The sequence below is a fragment of the Pongo abelii genome, chromosome 12 (assembly GCF_028885655.2).
Source record: "Pongo abelii isolate AG06213 chromosome 12, NHGRI_mPonAbe1-v2.0_pri, whole genome shotgun sequence".
Classification (NCBI taxonomy): Eukaryota; Metazoa; Chordata; class Mammalia; order Primates; family Hominidae; genus Pongo; species Pongo abelii.
Window position 1 is genome coordinate 65,414,884 of NC_071997.2, and position 18,518 is coordinate 65,433,401.

Sequence of the window (18,518 nt, forward strand, 5' to 3'; positions counted from 1 at the left end):
GTTTTGAAATTGATAACATATCTGTCCTCCAACACTGTGCTTTTTCAGTACTTTTTTTGGTTATTTAGGGTCCCTTGTAATTTCAGACGAATTTGAGGATTGATGTTTTTCATTTCTTCAAATAACAGACTATTGGAATTTTGATAGGGATTCCACTGAATCTGTAGATGGCTTTGGAGAATATTGCCATCTTAATAATATTGTGTTTCACTCTTGAACACAGGTTATCTTTCCATCTTTGGGTTTTAATTTCTTTCATCAATGTTTTATAGTTTTTAGCATATAAGTCTTTCATTTCTAGGTATTTTATTGTTTTGCCATAAATCAATTTCTTAGTATATTAATCAAAACTATCAGTATCTTTTATACTTATAGATTTTGAGTTATAGTTACAAATTCCTCCTCTACTTTAAGATTATGAAGGAATTTCTTCATGTTTCTATTTTGAACTTTTATGGCTTTATTATTATTTAAATCTTCAATTTCGAATTTATCTTGGTGTAAAATGTGAAGTATATGTCAAAATTATTTTTTTATTTGGCTTTCCAATTGCTCTAACATCATTTATTGTATCGATCTCCTTTTCCTCACTGATTAAAGATGTCACTTTAACCATTTATTAAATTCCATATATGTTTGCACTGTTTACTGGACTTTCCATTTAGCTCGTTTATTTTTATCTTTATACCCCAACACCACACTATTTTGATATTTGAGTCTTTATAATATGTTTTAACATCTGGGAGGGCTAATCTGTCATCACACTTCTTTGTTCTCACAGTTTTCATTGTTATTTTTGTTTATTCTTTTTTCTTATAAACTTATAAAATGTCAGTTTGATTGGGATCATATTACATTTAGAAATTAACTTGGAGAAATTTTACATCTTTATGACCTGGAATCTTTCTATCCAAGAACATGCCATGCCTTTTTGTTTGCTTAAGTCTTTTATGAGGCTGTTAGTAATATTTAAAATGTTTCTTCATGTGGGAGTGGCTCATTTATTGTTCTGTTTATTCCTTGGTATTTTATCTTATTCATTACTCTTATAAATGGGACATTTTCTTTCATTACATCTTCTAACAGGTTTTTGTTTGAAATGAGTCTAATTCATGAGAGCAGCAATAAGTGTTTATTCTCAGGAAAGGATTCATAAATAATTACTAACTCTTCTCACTTTGCCCACAAAGGCATATTCTAAATTATGATTTCTTGATACTAGTATAAATTCCACCTTTTATTATAATTATAATTTATGCTCTAGATTTGAATTAAGAAAGGCTTAAAAACTATAAATGAATCACATTGAAGTAATGTTTTATGCTACCTTAGTATTATATATTATCTAAATGTAACATTAATGTATATATTTATGTACATATGAATATATATGTACAAAATATACAGGCATAAATATATACTCAAACACATACAAAACCTATACATATATTTCTGGAGTGAAAATATCTTTGAATTGATGTTCCTTTAGTTTATTCTGGTAAGCATGTAATATGTCATCTCAATATTACATTTGTAGAGCGAGGACTTCTTTGGAATAACTCTGAACCTTAAAACATGAGGACTTTCCTCAGCCATATATTTCAACACCAATTGTATTTTATTGGTAGATCAGCTTATTGTATAAACTAGTTACTTCCTGACTCTCAGAGAAATGGCTGATTTGTGTCGTTCATCCCTGTAGTCCTCATGACAGATATTGTTTATTCTCTTTCCAAGTAATGTCAGCTTCATTTTTTATTCTTCTTGAAGATAAGAGAAGACTCTCCTAAACAATGAGGAAATTGACAAAGTAATTGTTAGCACGTATATTTCAGAAAAGATCTGCTTGCCATTTTTGGCCTGTTTCATTCAAAAAATTTGGAACTTAGAAATTCACTGGATATTTAACAAAGACAGTTTTTATTCATTTGTTTGCTTATTTGTATGCTTATTTATTTGTATTCACTGAACAAGCTCAGAAACCGTAACATTTAATTTTACATGTATATGTATATGTATATATATATATACATATACACACACATATATATGCATATATATGTGTATATGAGTGTGTTCATGTATATATACATACACATATAAACTTAAATGTCTTATATATATACACACACATACATATGTATCTTACTTTATATATATATATAACTTTATGTATTATATATACACACACTTTTTTTCTGGAAGATATAAGAAATTTAAAAATTAAACAATCATGTTTAATATAAATTGGTACACAATAGATATTTGATAAAAAGTGAATAAATGAATGAATGATTCAAGTTAAGAATTCACTTTCAGAATCAATTTTCCATTTCTTAATTTTGGTTTTCTTACCAAAAGAAGGCACCTTTCTTTACTGCTGCTAATAAAATCTGGAGGGATTACAGGCATGAGCCACCACACTCAGACTTGAATTAGGCTGGTGGTGGTCAAAGAATGGCAAAGAAACTTTCCTTGACCACAGGAATATCACATGGCCCTAGATTTCCAAGGGCACAGGAAATGTCAAGCCCACCATCCATGTAGTCATATTGGGTGAATCTAGGCCAGTTCCTCTAGTGAAAAAGAGTATCATAAATGCCTAGTTCACATTTTGTCTCTGAGAAGGGGGCAAAGAGTTGAGGCAGTAGTGGAACTTGATTCTCAAAAATTCAGATCTAGTAGGGAAAAATCTGACTAATAGACAAGAGCACAATAGAGAAAATATATAATTGTTTTAATGGGTGGCCTTCTACCAACCCTAACTTCAACAATTATTCAGACATTACGAATCTTACTAAGACATTAAAAAATAGATCTACATTAGGCAATAATTTTCATGGTGGAGTTATAAATGAGAGACTTGAGATTCATGGTTTCTAAAATCCTGAATCATCCCTCCAAAATCTTGAGGTCAAGTACTAACCCACACCTATGGTACCTACAAGGCACCTGCACCAAGTACATAGCACACATTATCTCATTTAACCTCAAAACAACTCTATAAAATACTCCTTCTAATATCCTTATTTTATCAATGAGGTAAGAGAGGCAAAGAAAGACTCAGACTTTGGCCACCTGTAAATGGTTAATCTGGGATTTGAACCTAGACCTCTGCTGTATAGTCCAAGCTCTTTAGCCACTGAGCCTTTTTTTCCCTTTTTTTTTTTTTTTTAACTAAAACAAATTTGAGAACTTTTAAGCAAGATGAACAAAGAGGCAGATAAGGGAACTTTCACTTGCGTACAAGTTTTATTTTTCCTTTTTCTTTATTTTTGTTCTCACATTCAGCTGAAACTCTGAAGTCTCTCCCACCCACTCTCCCATTCAAAACCTTAATACAAGTGCAACAAAACCATTTCATTACAACAACCTATAGACCATGTAGGTCAATCTTCTTACAGGCTAGCTCTACACGTGCACACAATAATGTACTATGAAAGAGGAGATCAGCTTCCCTGGGGCAGCTGCATGGATGCTGCACGCCAGGGCCTGGAGGTCACCAGCAAGGTTGTCCCTGAAAAGTACAGATGACTGATGACCCAAATGCACAAGGGACCTTGGAATGCTCTTTTATCTTAAGTCCCCCAGTGCTCCCCAGTCTTCCATTTCTTCCATACCTTGTTTTTCATTCTTCATGCCTACGGATTTACTCTTCTTCCTGGCTTTGATTAGCCTATCCCACAACCAACCTCCACTCTGCTTTCCTGTCCTCCCTAAGAGCCAAAAGCACACTGACATGAGGGAAGCACTCCATCATCATGATGGGAAGTGTCAGGTGCACAAGATAAATGCAAATTTCATGGCACCGCTGCCTCATTCAGCCAAGTTTTATGAGACTGAGAAAACTTGGAACCTTATGCTGTGGGGCCATTTGGTTGGCAGGGAGCAGAACAGACTTTATCCAGCACTGTCTGTTGGCAGCTCTGGTGCTAGATTTATACAGTGAGTTGGAGATGGCTTTGGCGAATGAGGCTGCTGCTTAGCCAGCTGGGGGCCTCTCAAGTGAGGGAAGAGTAATGGCGTGAATCCTGGGAGAGAGCGTTCCACCTAAGCACTCCCACTGGCATCTTCAGCTTCCTACTTCAGACTGGAGAGCTGGTCCCAATGAGACTAGCCTCACACATGGAGCAGTCTCCAAATTTCAAGCCACTCTTCTCTGGTGCACACCATACTAATAAAACACGGTTCCAGCAAAGCTGGAGCAAGAAAAAATTTCTCTGGTGAGAAACTAGGTCTGTTTTGTTATTTGTTTTTGAGTTTGTATTTTTGTATTATAAAGGACGTTAATCTATCTGCTTCCAAATCTATTATCCAGAGGAGGCATACACCTGGAAGAAGAAATTTCATACAGACTGTGGCAGAATGGCAAACAAAAAAACCAGCTAGGATTCTGGGGCCAGACTGCCCAGAGTTTGAATACAGCCTTCTTCCCTTACCAGCTCTGTGTGACTTCAGACATATTTTTAATCCTCTTTGCCTCTCAGTTCTCTCTGTTTAAAGTAAGCATAATAACAGCACTTATCTCATGATGTAGTTGTACAGATTGAATGAGTTAATAAGAAGCAAAAATGTAAAGCACTTAGAACAAGACATAGCCAATGGTGACTTAATACTCATTGAACTTTGGCTACTATTACTTCGGCAAATGCACTATCCCACTTCTCGCATGGTTTGGTTTTCCACCTTCTAGGAGTCAATCTGAAGAGCTGTGACCACAATGAGGAATTTCAAAGGGGATCTTCAGTACTGCCTGGATATTTTAAATGGACAACCAGATAGCACAGGAAGCAGCCCAGCTCCAGATTCTAGGCTTGCAGGTGGTGATGCTGGAAAGGGGAAAAGAAACGTGAGTATCTCTGTAATCTTTGTTTGAGAATTGCAGGAATGTGACATGTCCTCTCCACAGGGAGAAAAGACCTATGATGGAAGGTTAAGTATGTAATTATCTTTTCTAATACTCTGATATACCACAGTATATAGGAACATATGAGACCAAGACCAATTCTTTAAAAGTGGAGTGAAATTCTTTGTGGAGAGCAGTTCAGATCTTGAAGAACTTGGCAATAATTCGCAAACAAGGAAACTGACATCTAAAATGAACATGTTCCTCACCTGCCAGACAAAAGCAGAGTCAAGATTAGAACCCCAATTCTAAGCTCTTATTTCAATGTTCTTGTATTGTAGCTCTCTAGGGAGCCCAGCCTTCCAGCAGGGTAGCTCCTTTTGAAATGATGTTCTTTTCCTCACCAAAATCCTCTCTTCCCTAGGTACTGTCTCTTGACAGTGGCTAAACTGTCCAGGCATTTAGAGTCATAGGTTAGTAATCATCCAGTACATCAGCACATGTATTTAGAGAAGATGGTCTTCAAGGTCTTGGTATAAAGGGGTTATGAATTAGAGGATCAATTTTGGGAGGCGATTACAATTCACACAGTTGTTCCTCTTATCAATGGGGTGAGGCAGATTTGTTCCAGAACTCCTGCAGATGTTCAAGTCCCTTATATAAAATGGCATACTATCTGCATGCAACCTATACCCATCCTCTAATAATTTAAAGCATCTCTAGATTACTTACAATACCTAGTACAAAGTAAATACTATGTAAATAGTTGTTATACTGTACTTATAATTTGTGTATTTTTATTCTTATATTATTACTTATTATTATAATTTTTTAGTATTTTCTATTCCAGGTTGGTTGAATCTGCAGAGGAGGGACCCACAGATATGGAACACCCACTGTTTACCAGACACTCAGCTAGATATTTGGGATGCTACAGAAGAGTATCAAGAATCATCCCTGCCCTCAAGCAGCTTTTAACCATTGAGCAGACACCAGGGAAGGGCCAGAGGAGCAGAGTGGGTGGAAAAGGATACTGTGAGACTCTGACAGAAGTAGGAGTAGGAGGGATATGGGAGGAATTGGACTTGTTTGGCCTTTTAGGGTTTTCAGCATAAATCTTTGGAATTACTGCATCAATAATTTATGTGTACTTACTTAAGGTAAACTCTATTCTGATTTTTTTCCCTAGATTTTTTGGAAAGCATGTTCAGAAAGCCTCTTATCTTCCCTAGCACAAAGATTGTTTTAACTCTAGCTTAAATAACAATAGTAAAAGTGATCAGGGTAGCTATCATTTGTTGAAAACTTACTGTGTGCTTGACCCACTGATAAGAACTGTGAGTTAACAGATGATTCATTCATGGCCCAAAGGAGCCCTGTCTTTCCTGAGTTTTCAAGTTCTATACAGAAAGGTCTCCTGTTTAGCCTTGCTAAACTTCGCGCTGAGGAGGGGGCCTACCTCAGGAGTCCCAAATGAGTGATACAAAGCACAATTCATAAACATGTCCGACAACTTCCTGAGGAAAGAGCTTTCCAGAACCCACACACCAACTCAAATAGTTAAGAAGAAAATGAGAAAAAGGTTTTAATTTAAATCAATTATACTTTTAAATTATTTTCTTCACACAATTTATTAGAAGAAGAAGAAAACCCCCTAAAGTTCTGAAGAAATATTAACATAACATGCCTGTAACTCATGCTGTGTTTAATGAGAGGTGCTGTTTTTCCTGCCATGGGGCCATAGCCCAATGAGTGATGGCTCTGAAAAGGGTCACATACATATTCATCAAATTCGACATGCACATGTAAACTGGTTTTAATAGGCCATGACAGCAGAAGTTGTGTCAGGCAAATAGCTGCATATGTGCGCCTTTCCTCCACTGGCACATTTAGCCATTAACACTCTGGTATCCATGGATGAAATATTAGCTTGTTAACTTCAGGCCGTCAGTTGTTGTTGATTCTCAGTAGCAACTGAGGGAAGAGATCCCCTCTGCTACTTTATTAAGGGAGAAGCTTGAACTTCAAGATGCTCATTTTACTTTCATGGTGTCATTAATACCATTTTGTTCCTTGAACTTGGAGTCCAGAATATACATGAAAATTGTTCTGACAAAAATTGATATTATACCCAGTTCAAACCCACAGATGGCATGGGACAAAAACTGATATTATATCCAGTTCAAACCCACAGATGGCATGGGTTTTAAAACTTTTTCTTAATACATTTCAATGCAAGATCCATTTTCTTCAACTGTCAACCATTTTGAAGGTCATCAAAGCATGCATGGTTGTTGGTTAAGTGGACGTTAGCAGCAAATATGCATCCTTCTAAGACTCTCTCCTTCGTTTTTTGATGAATACATTGTCAAGTTCAGAAGTGAACTAAATTATCACAGTGCAACCGAAGCTACACTTGATTCACTTAAAAAAAGAGGACCCTCAAGTAATAAAGTGAGACGTCTATGCTTTCTAGAAGCTACCATAAAAGAACAAGACCCAAAGCCCATTATTTCAAGACACTCAGGCTCTGAGTTAACATTGATAGATTATCTTTTTGCAACCATCTGGAGGCCCCTGGCTACCTCAACCATCAACTGTTGGATACCTATATTTAGTTAAACAGAAGAATCTTTCATGGACCATTTACATTTAGCCTGTTCTGTCAGTCAAGTTTCTTCCTAGATTGAATTGGTGTTTTGTTCTACTTTCTGTTAAACAAACAGCTGTACATTTGAATCACCAAGGTATTGGGTCTAACCAAAGTGACCTTTACATAACATGTTGAGGAAGAGTTTCATAGCTTGGAAACAAATCTGTCATTCATAGTCAGTCACATTTTATTATTGCTCTCTTCTTCCTCATCCCCATCCTTTCCTGCTTCTTTTCCAAATCAGCGATGAATCTTTGCCAAAAAAAAAAAAAAAAAAAAAAAAAATTCTGCCCTTTATTTACCAATAAGTGTTCCAGATCTTCACATGCTTAAAATAGGATCAACTTTAGTTGCCAAGATAGTAAACAACACAATACAATAATTTATCCACTAATAAAATTACACTATATGGTGAGAAAATACATTTAAAAAGTAATTAGTTGAATAAATTAACTGAATATTTGTCTCTTTGTCATGAAGCATATGTAGGACCCCTGTTTTTTTTTTTAGCTTCCCCATATTTAGTTGTGAATGAAGAGTACATTGGATCCAACCCTATGGGTATTATATAGGGAACAATTTTCTAAAAAATACCTACAAACACTCCAATATCAGATATTGTACTTTTCAAGTTAGAGGTGTCAGACCTATTCTGGCTTTTTCAATGGAATATATTTGTCTTCATTCTCAGACTTGGTGTCTTGGGACAAGATAATTTAAGGGAGATTGCGATTAACTTAGGCCAGCTTTCCCTTGTAATATATGAGTAGGCTCGATACAATGTATTCTAATGCTGCGTTACAATACAGTGATTTTTATGCCCCACCTTCCATACATTTAAGAGTTGTGAGTGACTTTACGTGTTTTGAGCTACTCTCAATTGAGAAGATTATCACCATGTCAATAAGTGACATAATGTGTGTTCTATATTTTCCCAGTTCTGGCTTAGGCTCATTAGACCACCACTGCCAAAGAACACAGGGCACAATTTGCTTGATTTCTGCTCTTTTAGAAAAAAAGGCCCTCCATTTCTAAATGATCTAATTACATTTCAGTGCAATTAGGAAACTCATCCCTAGAAAGCAAAGTTGCTTTCTGTGACTGGCGAGCAGAGGCAGAAAATGAAAGGCTGGCTCTTCCTTGGCACTGCTGCCCATCACTAAGAGGTAGGAATGACTGGTGCACTTGGCTGATTCAGGAAAATGCCATCTGGTATAGATTCCCTTTCAATTCATTGAGAGGAATTCAGGATCATGGGCAATAATTGAAAGCTGTTGTCTTGGGGTGATATTTTATTTAGCTCCTTTCTTTCCACTTAGTTTCTGGAAACCAGGCTGTCTGCGCTAACACACATCTACTTATTCTACCTGTATTCACACTCCTGACAAATCCCTCTTAAGCTAAGAGTGCACACCCATAAATAATGTGCAGTTTGCATTTATTCTTCTCCAAAGTGCTGTAAACATCAAGGCCTACTTATCGGAGGTATATGCGTGGTAACAGAGGGTCATTGAGAACTAGGGCCAAATGAATTGAAGTAAGCAGAATGAATGGCATTGTTGGTCATGACTGAACGCTGTGTCTGAATTGAGTCCACTCAAAGTAGATCACATATGACTTTAATCCACTGCTCTGCCCAGCTTTCTCAGAAGATAAATCTGTCTCCAGTTGTTATTTACATATTATCATTTTACTGTATGTCACTGTCATAGTTTCAGACTTGAGTAAATCCACATTTAAATAGCGATTTGTCTTCTTTTGATAGTAAATATTCTTGTAAGTGGTGGTTAGGATTAAAGGGAATTTGTCGACAGTAGGTAAAAAGGGCTATTTAGGATTAAATGAAATTATACACTCAGCCAAGAGAGCCTTCATTGGGAAGCCCAGTCCAGCAGGTGCCAGTTGTCCCACAAATTCCCCCTTTGAAGGTACAGTGATAATTGCCTGAAAGGAGAAAAAGAAAAGGAGGGGTGCAGGAAATGCATATACAAATGTTCTCAGCTCTCCAGACTCCCTGGGAGGGGGCAAATCGTGCCCCAAATAGCCCTGGAGACGCCACCACTTAAAGGTTAGCAAAGAGTTCTTTTGAGGTGACATTTAAACCTTTAATAGCTCCCAGCCAGCTTGAGCAGGAATAATTTTCTCTCTCTGAAAGCTGGAAGCCAGCACTGCTCAGTTACCTGTCTACAGAGGATGTCAGGGTGTGGAGGAAACCCAAGTGGGGCAATTTGGGAGGAGGGGGCGGAGCCCGCCGGTGTCTGTGGGCCTTGCCCTCCGCCCTAATTGCACCAAAGGCCGAAAAAAGCTTCAGGTTGCACGTTAGGCCCTTGCTGAGATTAGCAATTATAATATCAGTTTCCCCCAAACAGGGCTTACAGAATGGCTGGGGGAGCAGAGGTGACTTAAAGTTTAGTAAGTCTCAGGGAAAGTTTACTGTCTCCTACTGTTTTCTGGCCCACAAATTTGGCCTTTCTACTACCCAGCACTGGCCACAAACAGTAGGAATCCTTTTCAATCACTATTAGCAACACTTCATTTCTGTCATATTTGACCCTTGGCAAACTACACCTCAGTGAAGAACATTCTTTCCAGAAAGGAACCAGACATCATTCAGCTAGAGACGATTTACTGTGGGACATGGAGCTTATTTGCTTTTGTTGAGCCCCTGGAGCTACTCAGTCTGTTAAAATGGATTGTCCTTTTGCACAGCCCTGCCGGTGGGAGGGTCATTCCTGAGAGGCAGAGAGAGGGGTGGAGGCCAGCCCTGGTCTTTATCAACTTGTCATCTGGTCCCATTGCCCTGAGCCAGGATCTTTGGAGTGCACTGCCTGCTCAAGTAACCTATTTTGCAGCTTGTCTTGAAAGCAAGGCATATGTTAGGTAGTCAAGAACATCCCCTTTCTCCTCCATGTCAGGGCCATAGTGGTGTCTCCTCCAGTTTTTGCTTATATTTAATTTGCTTGGATATGAAGAAAGAAAATAAAAGCTAACCAAAACACAAAATCTTGAAAATGACTTCAATCAACAGAAAGGCACATTTCCCCAGCTTTTCCTTATATACTACATGAGACAGCATTTGGATTTTTAGTCTACTTTTTTTCCTCTCCCATCCATTGTCTACCATGGGAATTTCTAAGCAGTGCTAAGAGGACACTGACTCAACAGTCTCCTCTCTCATCTGGGTATCTTTCATTGTTATTAAAGAAAGTGGGTAAAGGGGAGTTACTATTTAATGGTACAGAGTTTCTGTTGGGGATGATGAAAAGTGTTGGGTGTTGATAGCGGTGATGATTCTAGCACATTGTGATTGTACTTAATGCCACTGAATTGTACACCTATGAATGGCTAAAAGGATAAATATTATGTACATTCACAATATAATATTAATGTAATGTTAATATTAATAATTAATATTAACTCAGCCCCTATATGGCTGAGATGTCTGACTGGTGCTTTCTTTCCTAGCATCTTCTCCTAGGAAGCAGGTGGTCTGCACAGTGACTCGTATAGTAAGGAAGGTTAAGGCAGGAACAAAGAACCAACCTGGGCTTGCTTCAGATGGAACTAGAAACAGAGATGGGACAGCCAGAATTAGAATGCACGTCACTGGGCAGAAACATGGACAACCCACTAAAACATGACCTTCCTGGGCATGGAACACTCAGATGGCTTACAGGCTGCAAATTAGGAACAAGATGGGCCTAAGTAAAAATGATGGGAACTGTCTTCTCACAATAACCCACAGACATTTAAAGAGGCGAGAGATATGGATTTCCAGAAAACCACACGTATTTGGGGGAAAATAGGGGTCATTCTCCAGAGGCTTTGATCCGTTAGTTGGCATTTCACAAAAGGTGGCCAGACCATGTTGATTCGACAACAGAGGTGCAAGCTGGGACCAATTAATTTACTCTGCTTCATATGGGAAAGGCAGCAAGGCCTGATATGTCCATTGCTAGTCTTAACAAAAAGTATGTGTACAATGTTAACACAGTTTATACAATTTATGAAATCAACAAGTGATTTGATCTTTTGTAAGCACCAACACCCCTTGAATAAGCTTTTTTGAATTGCCCTGGTCAATCCTTGTGACTTGTGTTTTAAGTACTCTTTTTAAGTTCAGAACAGTGTAAAATTTAAAATCCAAGCCGTATTTTTTTTTCTTTATAAGAATTTAAGCATTGGGCTGATTTTAGGCCTGAAGTTTTCAGTGATGCTAGAGTCAATCATGAATGACTAACCTAGACCTTCCAGGAGGATTGCTAATTGGTTGCGACTCATTACCTGGAGTTATAACAATGGCTAAAAAGAAGTAGCCCCATCTGAGGAGAGCCTTCTATGGTCACTTCAGCCTGGAATTCATTCCCTTTCTCTCAACACTTAACAGTGTTTTGATTATTTATTGGCAAATAATCTGCTAAACTCAGGGGAATCTCTGAGGTAGCCCATGGAACATACTGCACACAGAGAATCTGGATTTCCCAAGGCATCAGTGTGCTTTGGGGCCATACCTAGAAGCCATGCACCTCAAATTCTGTGGTTTATAAAGTTCAATAAATTGTCTCTACCTATCTGAGATAGAGGAATGGACTAAATGTGAGGTAGACTTACAAGGGACAGGACTGCATAAGTAGCAGATTTATTTTATTCAGAAAGGGTGGCCCCTCATATATATTAGAAAAATTAAATCACTCATTTCTCATATTCCAAATACTACCGCAAATGAAAGCCGGCCTGGGCCTCTCCCTGCCCCAGTCTTCACCGAGACCCTAATGTGATAGATATGATGCACAAAGGGGTGGTAAATGGACCCCCCCTCTCCTGTGCTTATAAAGACTGATAAAAAGAATGATCTCAGAAACTGTTTCAGAACTCTTTGACCACTCAACCAGATGCAGCAGATAAAAGAGATTATAGAGGAAAGAGGATTTTTTTTCAAGAAGAATGCGGAGGATCTTTTTTGAGAGAGAGTTTCCAGTGTTGTCATTTCATCTTCCCTTCCTGTGGATGAGTGGAAGGGGGTGTTCGTACTCACATAAACCAAGTGAGCAGAGTTTCAGGAAACTACTTAGCACTTGAGCTGGGTCCCTGACTAATGCCTCACTCTTGGGATGGTGAATTTGGGTCTGCCTGTAGCCTCAGGCATCCGAGGGCCCTTTGTGATCGCAGGAATGCCAGCACCTTTCATGTGATCTGGAGAAGGCTGGCTGCCTGCATTGGTGGTGAAAGGTAGTGGCGGAGAAACTGGCCTGCACTTTCTGAGTTGGCAAGACAAGAGATGCAAGCATGTCTCCCATGAATCATGTGAGGGACGTGTGGAAGAGAAGACCAGTATGGCATTGCATTGGGTTCTGTCCAATATGATCTCCTGGAGCAATGACACACTCAGCACCCACAAGGTACAGGTGTCTCACAAGGGGCCAATAAAGTCCTTTGGGAGGCAGACTAGGTATTAAAAGTAGAATTGCTACTTTAAGAAACATGTGACAGTATAAATGTCTAATTTAATTATTAATAAACTTATGGATCAGTCTACTTTTACTATGTTTGATTCAATTTCAAATAATTTCTGTTTTTCCTGATGTGACAATTATATAATTCCATTAAAGTGTTGCAAAATAGAACTAACCTGAAATACAGCAGTTTAGCAATTTTCTTCTCAAGAAGTTTCAGTGACTACCTGGAATACAGTTTCATCCACCAGACTTAAGAGAACTTCAGGAGAAAAAGCTCTAGCGAGGAATCTCTCAATATGATAAATAGGTGCCCACAAGGAAAGAATGAGTTTAACAGTACTCCAGATCCAGAGAGCATGGTACTTCTCAGCAAAGTGGCTTTTTCTGTCCCCTTACCTCTCCCCACTCTCTGTCACTCCTACCTTCAACCCTGGGGTAGGAGAAAAGCCACAGGTGGAGGGTGGGGGAAGCTGTCTGTGTAAGCTCAGACAGAGTACAATAGAAAGACAAATTCTTCCCACATACTCACTGTTGCAGGGTCTCAGCCTTAAGCAGGTACAAGCTAGAGTTGAGAGGCAACTTAAAGGTAAGTCAGGCTTTGGAGTTCTGATGTGATTGGGTCTTTTAATTATTTTGTGACTTGGTTCTGTGACTTAATGAATTGAAGTGACCCAACAACTCTTTATTATTAGACAGTGACCAGAATTGTTGCAAGTAGCCTGAGTTTTCCTTCAGAACAGAAAAAGTGAAATAAAGTTGAACGGAAACTGCCACTCCATCTCAACTTACCAGTTATTCTACCAACAGTAGTACCATTAACAAAGATATCTGTATTAATGAGGATGTTAGGGCCTAAGACAGCAAGTCAGGGTCTGACAGAAGAAAGAAAAGAAGACACAAGAATAAAAATGAAAGCACTGACCAAGCTACAAATGGCTTATAAGAAAATGTATAAAGTCGTTCAGGAGGCAGACTTGGTGTTAAAATTAGAATTGCTACTTTAAGAAACATATGAAGGTATAAATGTATAATTTAATTATTAATACATTTATGGATCAGTCTACTTTTACTATGTTTGAGTCATTTTCAAATAATTTCTGTTTTTCCTGATGTGACAATTATATAATTCCATTAAAGTGTTGCAAAATAGAAGTAACTTGAAATACAGCAGTTTAGCAATTTTATTAGTGCCAGTCGGGTACTATTCAATAGTCAACCTGCCAGATCCAAGTGACAATAAGCATGTAAAGATGATGTCTTACATGTGTATCCAGTCATCCTAACTCTATTATATGCTCTGTAAGACAAAGAACCATGTTTCATCCTTTGGCACTTAATAAATATTTGTCAAATGAATGATTAAGTAAATGAATGAATAAAATATGCAGCCAATTATGCATATCATTTTGATTCCCATTCTTTAACAAATACAATTCTACTTGTACCTAAATTACCAAATAATTGCCTTATTTTACTACCTGGCTAGTAGAACACTAGCTATAGAAATACTCTTACTTGAAATTGAATTATTTGCCAATTGTCAATTTTGTTATATTACTCCATCTGTATTAGTTAATGCCATTGAAATAAATGCAAGTCACAGAGCCAGATGAAATGAAAAGTGGGTAAATTGAGTAGCAATATACCTTACCTAATTATTACACTAAAAGTAAAAAAAAAGTACTGTAAAAACTGTTTTTATGGCTTTAAAGACTATAGCTAAATGTTTTTTACTTTGTAATTTACATTTGTCACCTATAACAGAGGTGAAGGAAATGTAGGAAAATAATTCATTTTTCAAGTGACAAAGTCATCTTCCTAGTCCCAGGAAACAAATAGGAGGTCAGTTTTCCTATTCCGTGGACTAACTTGCCTCCCAGTGGGCATGGGAACCAGGGAACCAGTTGCCTCCTATCCAAACAAACCATGTATCAGAAGACTTAGTGAATAAGTTAGATTTTCAGAGAGGAATAATGTTGAGATGCTATTTTGCTTTCCCTAGTTGGATCTTCCCTACATGGATAAGCCAGCATCTCTCATTTTCCAGAACAGGCCTTTCCAGGAACAAAATATTAAAGGGTGAAAACCTGCCAAATATAATTGGTAAGAATCATTTTAGTCTCAGATATCTGTTTTTTTTTCTCTAATCTTTCTCAGTTGTAGCAATATGATTTTGTCAAAAACAACATTGGTCAGATACTCTAAGAATACTTTTGGGTCCCCATTAGTGACACTTTCTTTCCACCAAGCTTGACCACAGCAAACTGCAACCGTACTCTCAACATTCCTTTGAGAAAGCAACCCAACATTCAACTACCACAGATTTATGGTATGAAAAATGGCATTTCTAAGGACCTTTGAAAAATGTTAAAAATGAACATGGCTTTACTGTTATTTTCCACAGCAGGAATCTAAGTTTATAACTACTACTTCTAATCAATTTGGGAACTGCTCATAGAGCTAGAGAAAAAATAAGTTCACTTGCTGCACTCTTCAGTTATCATTATATATTACAACTGGCTTTCCACATCACATTGAATAGTTGCCACTGTAAATGTGTAATTTTCCACATGCTTTTGTTTTAAATTTTCAAAGGATCCTATTACCATCCTATGCCTAGGAGCTAACACATTTGTGTCCAGGGTGGAAAGCTGTTTATCTTCTTCAAAGCAATTTTTGTTGCTACGTTGTGTAAGTGTAGATGGTTTTATGATTGGTTATTGAAAGCCAAGAAATATGTTTTAAAGCAATTTGTTTCTTAGATCATTTTGTCCGCCTCATCACAGTGATATGTCTATGAATGCTTTATTTGCAATACTAAGAAAGATAATTTATATTCTACTAGTAACTTCATCCATTGCAACCCTTTATTGCCAAAGTGGGTCAAACATTTGGCACTTGAAATGTTTAGCACTTAAAATTCCAGATAGACTAGTGATAACATGACTTAAACACAGACAGTCTTTTGAAAAAAAATTGAAAGAAAAAAACTTTAAAGTTTCAGCAACACTTCATAGACATGAAATTGATCCCCAACCCAAACAACTCTATGCTCCACTATCATAGAGTAAATTTCAGAGCTATTTAGGTAGAACATAAAGTTCAGAGAGTCATGTGACCAAAAACTCCAAGAGCAAGTAAATGCATGAGAGGTCAAAGGGCATGGAGCTGAAAGAAACATCTGGATTCCATCTTTTCAACTTTTAATGGAAACACTGATCACTTGGTGCACATCTGGGGGTTTTGACAAGAAGAAAAGGTGGGTTTTTATGTAGGGGCTTGCTGTAGTTTATCATCCTTCCCTTGTGTTGCATATTAATCTATCCTGTTAGTTATAATGCTGGTTATAATATTTGGGATATCTTAGAACATTACTGAAATTATGTTGTTTGATTATTTCTTCCACAGAGTAAGATTTTGCTTTTTTCAGTTTCTTTACTTCAGGTTTTTCTCTAACAGGAACATCCCAGAAAAAAAGTTAGGGAACTCACTCGTCTGTGAAGACTGTACTTTCCCTGGGGAAGCTGTTCTTATCCCTCAGCAGGAAGAATCATTTCTTTTTTTTTTTTTTTTTGAGACAGAGTTTCGCTCTGTTGCCCAGGCTAGAGTGCAGTGGCAGTGATCTCGGCTCACTGCAAGCTCCACTTCCCGGGTTCATGCCATTCTTCTGCCTCAGCCTCCCCAGTAGCTGGGACTACAGGCGCCCACCACCATGCCCAGCTAATTTTTTGTATTTTTAGTAGAGACGGGGTTTCACCATGTTAGCCAGGATGGTCTCGATCTCCTGACCTCGTGATCCACCCTCCTCGGCCTCCCAAAGTGCTGGGATTACAGGCGTGAGCCACCGCGCCCGGCCAGGAAGAACCATTTCAGAAAACCCAGGGAAGTGGCCTGTAGCGTCCAGCCAAGCTAGCTCACTGCCTACACCCCAGATTAACTCTCTAGGACATCTACATATAAAAAAAAAAGTCTCAGAAAAATCTCAAAGAGCCTTTAAAGCAAGTGACCTGGCTTTTACCACATTGTTCCTGGGTGAAAAATGTGTCTCAAGCACAAATAAAAATAACACAGATCCCTTTGCTGGAGAGTTGCAGGGTTTTACTCCCTGTCTATTACTAACTGGGATACCATGAGCAAGTCACTTAAATTCTTTAGACCCTAGCTTTCTTATTTGTAACATGATGGTCCTGGACTACTTGTTTCAGACTAGCTTGTTTTCAGCAGTGATATTTTATATGCATTGATCATTGTCCTGGATCTGGCACTAAAAATAGCTTTTAAAATTTCTGAGTGTTTAAGGATGTATTTTTCAATTTCTGCAGCACTATCCCATGCCTTATTTCCCTTGATCTTGTGGGCAGATGTGGCAACTATTATTCTCCCCATTTTGAAAGGAGACCACCAAGGCTTACAGAGAGATGAGGTACCTCATTAGCACCCATCTACTGGCCACAGAAAGGTGATACATTTCCTTCCAGCACAGCACTCTTTCCAGGATGCAGGGTGACTTTCATTTCCTGTGATTAACTTTATGAAAATGAAATTCCTCATCAGCAAGATCCATGCCACAGAAAAGCTTATCAACTGATGGATGTTAACCAAGGAAGTGCTCCCAGAATTCTGAGCAAAGGCAATGGGGCAACTGCTATTTTTTGAGAAGGAAATAGACAAATACACAAGAGAAATAATCAAGCTGTAATAGGACACCTTTTTAAACTGGAAAAGAGCCTAGTTTTCAGATGTAAAAAAAGGCTCACCATTAATCAGTCAAATTTAATAAAACTATGAGCATCTGAACATAATGTGCCTTTTTAAAAATTTTTTTTTTAAGTAAAGAAAGATCTTATACTTACAGGTATTAAAATAAGGGACTGTAAAACATAGGGATTAAGAATTCAGAGTTTGGGATCAGAAATGTAGCTTTGCCATTTACTCACTGTGAAACCATCAAGTTTAAAAAGGCACTAATTGGTATTCTTAATAAGACTTGTGAGGATGTTGCTTTTATATCTCAAGAGCAGGCAATCATGCAAAAGGAAAATTTTACTACCTGGAATGTTTCATTGGAGATGAAAATTATGATTCATAAATTTAAAACACATAGGATTGTGTCATCAACACATTAAATACTACTGAAAGCTGAGTAAGAGAATTAGAAGGTAAGAGGGGGAACTCTTCCCAAAATCAGAGAAAACATGAGTATATTTACATGATGAAATAAAAGATACGTGACTGAGGGCAGATATAAGAACTCCCTAAGGATTCTACAAGTGGTGAAATAGTAAATGGAGGAAAAGCAATAGACAATGAATTAATAGACAACTTTCTTGATTTAGAAAAAAAATAAAAAAATTATTTCAACAAGATGCATCAAATATTAGGTAAAATTAATGAAAAGTAATCCCCCAGTTAGCAATCGCTGAGTAAAACTGTTGATTTTTGAAGATAAAACATCCCATTACCGTTCTGTTATCTTCAAAGAAAAGATTATATAGATGATAGATAGATAGATAATGCTCACCCATATATGTGTATATAAATATATGAACTGTAATAAACATGT

At 37.6% G+C, this 18,518-nt stretch overlaps 1 long non-coding RNA gene across 1 annotated transcript in view; it reads right to left on the reverse strand.

The window, feature by feature from the left end:
* Positions 1 to 1,504: 1,504 nt before the first annotated feature.
* The window catches only part of LOC129057681 (uncharacterized), a 66,668-nt gene continuing 49,654 nt past the window's right edge, over positions 1,505 to 18,518 (reverse strand). Inside the window, exons 2-3 of the long non-coding RNA XR_008522391.1 lie at positions 4,641 to 4,829; positions 1,505 to 1,786 (exon numbers count right to left, since the gene is read on the reverse strand). This is a non-coding gene — a long non-coding RNA (uncharacterized LOC129057681). The remainder of the gene's footprint in view (positions 1,787 to 4,640; positions 4,830 to 18,518) is intronic.